Genomic DNA, 8,477 nt, shown 5'->3' on the forward strand with positions numbered 1-8,477 from the left:
ATCATGTTCAAATTAATACTAATGAAATGGCTGAATTAGATGCATGCATGTGATAATTATATTAATTGGTACACAATATATAGCTAGAATGATTACGCATGCATATATATACAACAAACACACACACACACACACACACACACATATATATATATATATATACCAAGTAATTTATACTAATATGATAAACTTAATTTTCCTCACCAATCAATTTAATTTTTTATGCGAATTAAATTTAATTATTTTTTAATACATATTTTTGATATCAATTATTACCTAATTATTTACAAATTAATGTTAATTTTTTTTTGACGTATTGATTTGACATGTCAAAAACTTTTGATGTGTTAGGATGACACGTCAAAAACTTTTGATATGTTAAATTAACACGTCAAAAACTTTTGGCGTATTAAATTAACACGTCAAAAGTTTTTGACGTGTCAAATCAACACGTCAAAAGTTTTTGACGTGTTAGGTTGACACGTCAAAAACTTTTGACGTGTTAAAATGCAGCACGTCAATAGTATTTTTTTTGACGTGTCTACTTAGACACGTCAAAATGTTTTGACGTGGCAAAAATTAGTTACTGTTTGCCACGTCAAAAAATCTCCTTTTTTTTGTCGTGGGTTCCCGCGTGAGACGTACGTGGGATAATTTTTATCCACTAAGACGGAAATTAGTAAAGGAGGGTCCTTATTGCCAATTTTTGAAACAATATAGACGTACATTGAAAATTTTTAAACATTGGGATTCAAATTGAAAAACACCTCAAACTTCAGAGGGATAAAATGAATTTTTTCCTAAATTCTTAATCCCTTTGAGATACACTGCATAATCAACGTTATGAGATCCTTTATATTTTAAATGAAATCAATATTATTTATTTTATAGTCAAGATTTAAAGTTAATCTATCTAACAATTTAGATCTATTTTAAATGTATCAACTTTAAATCTTGACATTAAATAAAGAATATTTATTTTATTTGAAATTGAGAGGATCATTGTCCCTGGCCTAGAGAAGGATCCTTTCCATTTTATTTGAAATGGAGAGGATCCATTTAGTTGTTTAAGATGATATTTTTGTCCAAATGAAAAATAGGGTGCCCATAAATGACAAAATTGTCTCCTAAAAACAACTAACTTGTTCCTCTCCATTTTAAATGAAATTAAGAGGATCCAAGTCCCCCTACCCCTTGGATAACACTTACCTCAACGGCCATGTCATTATAACAAAACTAGTAGTAATGTTTTTTTTTTTTTTTTTGAAAAAAATTCCAGTCTCATTGAAAAAGGATCACAAGCACAACACTCATACATCACAAAGCAAAAAGCTCTAAAAAATCATCGCCAAAGTTACGAGGTTACAAATCATAGATACTTACATAAAAATCAAACATTCAAAATCTATCTATGACACCAATATCCGCTAACCTATGACTACTTTTCAATTGTTATACTAGATCTGTTCCAAACACACTCAACTCAATGCATAGGTAGCTCATCTTTCTTTCCCTAAAAACAGATCACATCCACAACCCAAAGTCTAGACAATCCTTATTGAAACAAAAATGCAAACAATAAAAAACAGAGAAAACCAAGCCCCAATACATAAATAGCCACAAAAGCACAAATCTGCTCCTGAGAAAACTAGATCTACTCCCCATTGACCCAAAACGGTCGGAAAACTACATCATTTTCCTTTTAGATCGCTCACGAGAGCATATCTAAAGAGAAAACTATTATTCAAAATAAGCAAGCCAGCAAATATATAGCGATCAGAGTCGAGGAGATGATGGGGATTGGCCAACTTTGGCACGTGGTGGAGCAGATCGACAGAAAGGGAGGTGCAGCACCTTGGAGGGTGGGTGGTAGCGGCCGGAGTTGCTGATTTCTGGCCAAAAAGCACCTACAAAAACAAAGAAAACCAGGGAAAAACGCGCAGAAGGGGAAGGGGGAGAGGGGGAAGGGGGAGAGGAGGAGGGAGCAGGACAGCTAGGTTTTTTTACGGTCCTTTTGACTTTGCGGTTTCAAAATATGTGATTTTAGAAAAACTAGTAGTAGTAATCAACCATTGAATCTATATGAGTCCTAATGATTGATTTTTTTTTTAAAAAAAGGAGAATTAAGGAACATATACAAGAGATATACATATATATTATAGGTCTTCCCAATAATATCCACTATTTAACTTGGGCAGTAGCAGGGGCGGAACCAGGATTTTCGACTTGGGCGGACGAACTTAAAGAAATACATGATCACATAGAAATATATAATCTGTCTTTATATATGCCGAGTGTGTTCCCTATATATGCAGAGTGAGGTAGTCAAAAGTTACAAAATATTTGACCAAATATATAAAAGAACAAAAAAAAAAAAAAAAATCGAAAATGCTTAAAAATCTTGTCTCCATTTTCTTTGACAATTAGTAGGAGGCAAACATGAAAAAAATACAGTCCAATATGGCAAGCCAATAAATATCCGAGTAATGTTAGGGACCATCTTTTTGTCCTCTTAAAGTTGATGTGGCTTTTAAAATCACCATTAAATTTTAGATGAATCATACTTGAATTTTGATCCAATAGTAATTTTTATACCCAATGTGCCGTGTGGTCTCAGACTTTTAGTTACCCAAGCCAAGCTGACCACTCTACTCTAAAACATTCTATCTCCAATCTGTAGAAAAATAAGCGCACTCCTATACTCTGTTTTTCTATACATCCGAATACAAAAACTCACATTTACAATTCACTCAACAATCAACTATATTCTATACTATGCACCAACTATAGTATCTAGCAAATATTGTAGCTGATTAGACGTTTCATTATTAAATTTCTGACTTGGTCTCAAGCAAATGAAACAAAAAAAAAAAAAAAAAACAAAACAAAAAATGTAAAATTAGTCATTGTGATTTTTCTAACTTACAATTAGCTTCATGTGGTACTAAAATGAACTCAAAAGTCCCTGAGGTATGCCAAAAAAATAATTTAGTCCCTACAATCAAATTCCGTCCACTAATTTAACATATTTTGTTAGTGTGACACTGACTTAAATAGGACAAGTATCACAATTTTATTGATTATAATGTTTTACGCTATTAGAATCTATTAAGTCGGTCAATGGAATTTGACTCTAGGAACTAAATTATTATTTTTTGAATATCTTAAGGACCTTTGAATTCATTTTGATACCACATAGAGTTAATTGCAAATCAAGTAAACCACATGAACTGATTTTACATTTCTTTTTTTAAAAAAAAAAAAAAAATTGGAAATTTTGTGGGACTTGAACTATATCATTGGATTGGATCCCTCAAAAATCAGCTATGAGCTTGGTGTCAACTTGATTATGGTAGGTTCAGTTTTGAACAAAAAATAAATCACCTGAATTAGCAAATCCAGTGTATTGGACCCAACAAAGAAATGCTATTTCTTGAGCGTAATGACTTGATGCCTTGACAAGTTGACATGATGCTATGCAGAATGTAGAGCTCAAAGTCCCACAAAAAGTAGTTTCAAGTCTCAAATCAGGTCTGGAGTTTGGTCAGAAGTCAACGGGAAGAAACCAATTGGATGGGGGTATTTCCGGTTTTCTATGTTGCAAGAGGGGGGGAAATGTGAAAAGAAAAATTATGAGGGACAAATATAGCATTTTGGAGGGACAATTTTTTAAAAATGACATATTCTAAGAAGAATTTTAAAACTTATGGGGGGACATTCGTCCCCCCAATGGTATATGTGGGTCCGCCCCTGGGCAGTAGGAAGCTTCTCTATTCGTATTCATTGTGCAAATTAAATGCAAAATACATTTTTCGTGCAATCAGTGAAATAATCCAATTAGGCAGGTGAGCATGTATAAAAAGGAAATGTCCTATCAAAGACGCAACATGTTTTATCCACTATGCTCTAAGGACTCCATAATCGATCAAGAGTCTTTTTATCCTAAGAAATATACTAATTTAGGCATATTGAAAGTATCCCCTAGCTGTCGGCTCATCTCGATAGACCTCTAAGCCATTCATCTTTAATTTGAACTTGTGTTGGAAGGATAATCTCTTGAAATGGTACTAAGAAGCAGTCCACGAATTTCAACTCTATTAGAGCTGATCCTAGACTTGGTGGGAATAATAATATTCCATGCTACATTCCAGAGAAAAAGCTTGAGTCTTTCATTTAAGTTTAATTTCCAAATGGCAAACTAGGTGGAAGGAGAGAGGTAAGGAGATGGAGATGGTTTTTGGTTTAGGAGCAGACCCTCCTAAAAGGGAAGGAGTACCCGAAGGAAAGATTGGTTGTAATGAAATATTATTCTGTACATCTATGTTCATTACTCATTTTATGTAATGCCTCTTGTACATTTTGGGACGAAATCAGGAAATTTATTTAGGAGAGCAGAATATAATTTTAAAATAACATCTTTTTGTCTGCCCGTAAGTCTATACTTAGGAATGTGTGAACAGTAAAATATTCTAATGGAGTAATGATATAAGAATTATTAGAGTCTTTCTAAACTCATCTCAAATGTGATGTGGCATTTAAAATTACCATTAAATTTTAGATGAAAGGAGAGGAGGGAAGATCTAGATCTAAAACTTCTCTCCTCTTGAAGTTCTTCTTGATATTGTCTAGAAAAAAAAGAGTGAAATTCTAGAGAATGCAGAGCCTTCATTAAAGCTTACTAATACAAAACACAAGTACCCAAAAAAAAAAAAAAGTACATCACACAAATTTGCTCACAAAAAATAAAAATAAAGAAATATATCATGTACACCAAATTCCCCTTCCCCATGTACTTAGCTTTCACACACACAAAAACCAAAAAAAAAAATTCTCACTAGAATAGGTCACACGACTTTAGAAGTGTAGAAAGAAAGCAACAATATATTATATGATTAGAGTAAAAGGATGGATGCCGGGTGAGTAACTAAGAAAGATCTTTCTTGGATCCGGAAGAAAAATATTCCAAGAAAGATCTCGACTTGAATGATGACATAGCCATCCTAAACCACAAAAGAAGTGGAAGAAACACGAAATATCCGCCAAAGATACCAAACCAGGCTATAATCCGAGCATTTGATAATAACGGAGATGAAAAGCAATAGCAACAAAATAGGAGTCCAACGAGTACGGTGAGCAGCCATCCAATAAAATCGGGAGGGACGAGGAAGAAAAGTGTAACGTTTGTCAGGTAAAAGACGGCAGTATTTATTCCGTAAAAGACTCCCACAAATTTGTCTCGTGATTCAATGTCAAGGTTGAACCGGGCTGTGCAGTTGAAGTGACCGGCACTGGTAGCGTTGATCGGACTCGGGGATGTGCAGTTGAACTCATTGGGTTGATCAGCGCTGAGTGCTGCCGGGTAGGTGACCGTTATTAGCAATCCAGCAACGACCAACAGTGCATTCCGCCTCTCCTCTGTTATAACTGTTTGCCGGCAACGTATTCCTACGTAAAACTTCACAAATATTGTTATAAAAGATCTTAAGTAATGTTCAAGTCTAGTTGTTAAACGCCTCACACAATGTTGTCGTAGAATCTTTCCAATCCGTTGGTTGTCCACCTGTGTTTGTTGGCTTTAAAGTTCCAAGATGCCAAGCACCTTATGACCCTCTAGATTCTTTATATGAACTACTGATCCAACACCCAGTAACCTCCACACTAGTGGTTCATGATCCAATAACCATGACACTACCTGCAAGATGCAGAAAATTAGCAGAGATGCATATATAATTACTGATCCAAACACTTGATGTGGGCCATGTGGCATCTCACATGCTTGGGGATGGAGATGTACTTATATATATACTCACACCCTTTCTGACATTAACACGTTTTAAAGCCATGATGGATATAATCACATCAGAACTCTGCAGTTAAACAAGCTTATGCGAGAGTAGTAATAGGATAGGTGACCTTCTAAAATATCTGGTTTGCAAGAGCCAAAAACAGACGTACAATATTGAGTGTCATTTGGGGTGGAGCGTTACATTCGCCCCAATTAATTAAAAATAAAAACCCAAATATTGCTATAAACGAAACTTTAGATCCCACGAAAATAAAAGCAAAATATCACACCGAAAGCTCAAGTAAAATTTTGGGTCACCCAACATGATAGAAAACTTGAGTGGAAAGGACTTGCCTCAGGTTGATTTCTGGATACCGCAACGTGCAAAAGAGTGTTGCCGTTGTTAGGAAATTAATCCTATTTCTCAAGACCCATGGGATGCGAAATAAGAAGAATGCGGAATAACAAAGATTAGGCAATCAAATCACACACGACACAAAGATTTAAGTGGTTCGGCTTAACAAGCCTACATCTACTGGCGGAGACGACCCGAAAAAAATTCACTATCAAAAGATGGAGTACAAAAATAGTAGAGAGAAAATCATTCAGATCCCAAAGCTCCAATACACCAAAATCTCACTATCACACAAGAGAAATTATTCCTAAAAAAGAATACAAAAGACAGATGTACAAACTCTTCTTTTACTGGAACAGATGGCAGCTGATCTCTATTTTTTTCTCTCACTTTGCAGCACATTTTTCTTCTAATCACTTGTTTTTGGCTCCTCCAAAAATCACCAAAAAGAAAATACCATTGCTGCCCTTGTACCTCTTTCTCTCAAATTCTCTATTTTTTCTCCTCCCTTTGGTGCTTCACGTTTTTGGCACACACTTTGTAGCAAGCACAAGTCTCCTTTTATAGAAGCACTAAGTCGGTCAAAAGAAAGTCTCCTACTACAAGTTAGGAAAGAAGTCCAATACCGGTCAATCTTTGAACACAAATCCAAAACCAATTTGGAATAAGGAGAATACGTGAGAAAGTAAGTCTTGAATTACAAGGCTTTTAATACAGCTAGGGCCCACCAAGAGACTTGACAATTCAAGTCATCTATAACAGCCGTCATCATCCCGCCCATCAAGCAGTTTCCCCTGCAACAATTTGGCATCTTTAAAACAAGCCCGCCCAAGCCATTGTACCAGGTACCGAAAAACATCGATCATGTCATATTTTAAGGCTATATGCAAGGCATTCTCTCCTCGAATTGTCACATCTTCAAGAGACTCGGGGGCAGGCTTCTAAAAATTTCTTCAAAAAATAGAGGTCTCCTTTTTGAATTACGTAATGCAAAGGAGTCACACCCTCCCTTCCTCGGACACGGACAAAGTCCTTTTCAAAATCAAGTAGTCGGTCAACCAATATGGCTTGTTTTCTTTGCAAGATGTAATCTTTTTCAAAATTAAAAGCATGGTTTTGCAAAGCAATGTGAAGAGGGGTTAAGCCATATTGGTTAACTAGCAAACGAGGGCTTTAAGCCCATGATCTCCCTGACGAAATGGATGTTCCCCGCAGATACAGCTATGTGCAAAGGAGTGTCAACAAATGGAATCTTATCGACCCTATCCAAAACATGTGCATCCTTCTCTATCAATACATATAAGGCATCAATGTTTCCTTGCTCAGCAGCCTCTCTCAAACACTTATCAATGTTTCTTTGCTCGGCACTGTCCCTCAGACTCCCATCCATTTTAGGAGAGGTACCTGGTAGTAGTCTGAAAGTTAAAAGGAAATGGCTTCTTTTTTTCTTTTCTTTTTTGGTCTAATTGTAAAAGGAAATGGCTTTAAATGAGAAGATTGAGCGTCCTCTATTTATAGGATTGGATATCGATATCAGATCTGCACACCTCACTGAAGCAACGATTTTTACGTTCTTTGCCAAACATTGAAGCGTAAAGGGCTTGTCTTACAGGTCAGTGGTACTGTAATTTATTTGTTTACTTATCTTGGAATCTTATGAGTTGTCTGTCCACGTGCATTTGCTTTTGTTGATTTGGTGTTTTTTAGTGTCTTTGTTAGCAAAATCTAATTTGCTAATTTGTTCTTGTATATATATAATCTATGAAAATGTCTGAATGAGATGATTGAAAAATTAAGGAGACTTGGGATCCACTAAACAAAGTATTTTTAGAAGGCGATGCTATTTATAGAAAGGTTTCTCAATATAGTTTTATTTTCTAATCTAAGACTAGTCTTCTTGACACATGAACACCATATATGGTGACATGTAATGTATCTTTTATGCATAAAAGACACTATAGTTCAAGAAATATAAAACGATATGCCAAACCGATTAGAAGTTGATCGATCGGTTTATCCATACAGATATGCCTAGATATATAGGAATAATCCAGACGTACGAAAATAAAATAGAAAAAGAAAAGAAAAGGGGAACCACTTGAGAGAGGTCGCTAGCTTGAGCTGAGAGGCAGGAATATGGATTCCTATAATAAGTATCGGGGCTGAGGAAAAAATTAAAAAAAAAAAAAAAGAAGAAAACGGGACCTCCGGAGACTTGAGCGGAGAGGCAGAAGTATTCCTATATATAATAAGCATAATTATGGCTTTAAATGATGAGAAGCTAGATTGGCCGTACAGTACGTAGAACTGTATTCATAGGATTTGGATGATCAGATC

The sequence above is a fragment of the Corylus avellana genome, chromosome ca3, assembly GCF_901000735.1.
Source record: "Corylus avellana chromosome ca3, CavTom2PMs-1.0".
Lineage (NCBI taxonomy): Eukaryota > Viridiplantae > Streptophyta > Magnoliopsida > Fagales > Betulaceae > Corylus > Corylus avellana.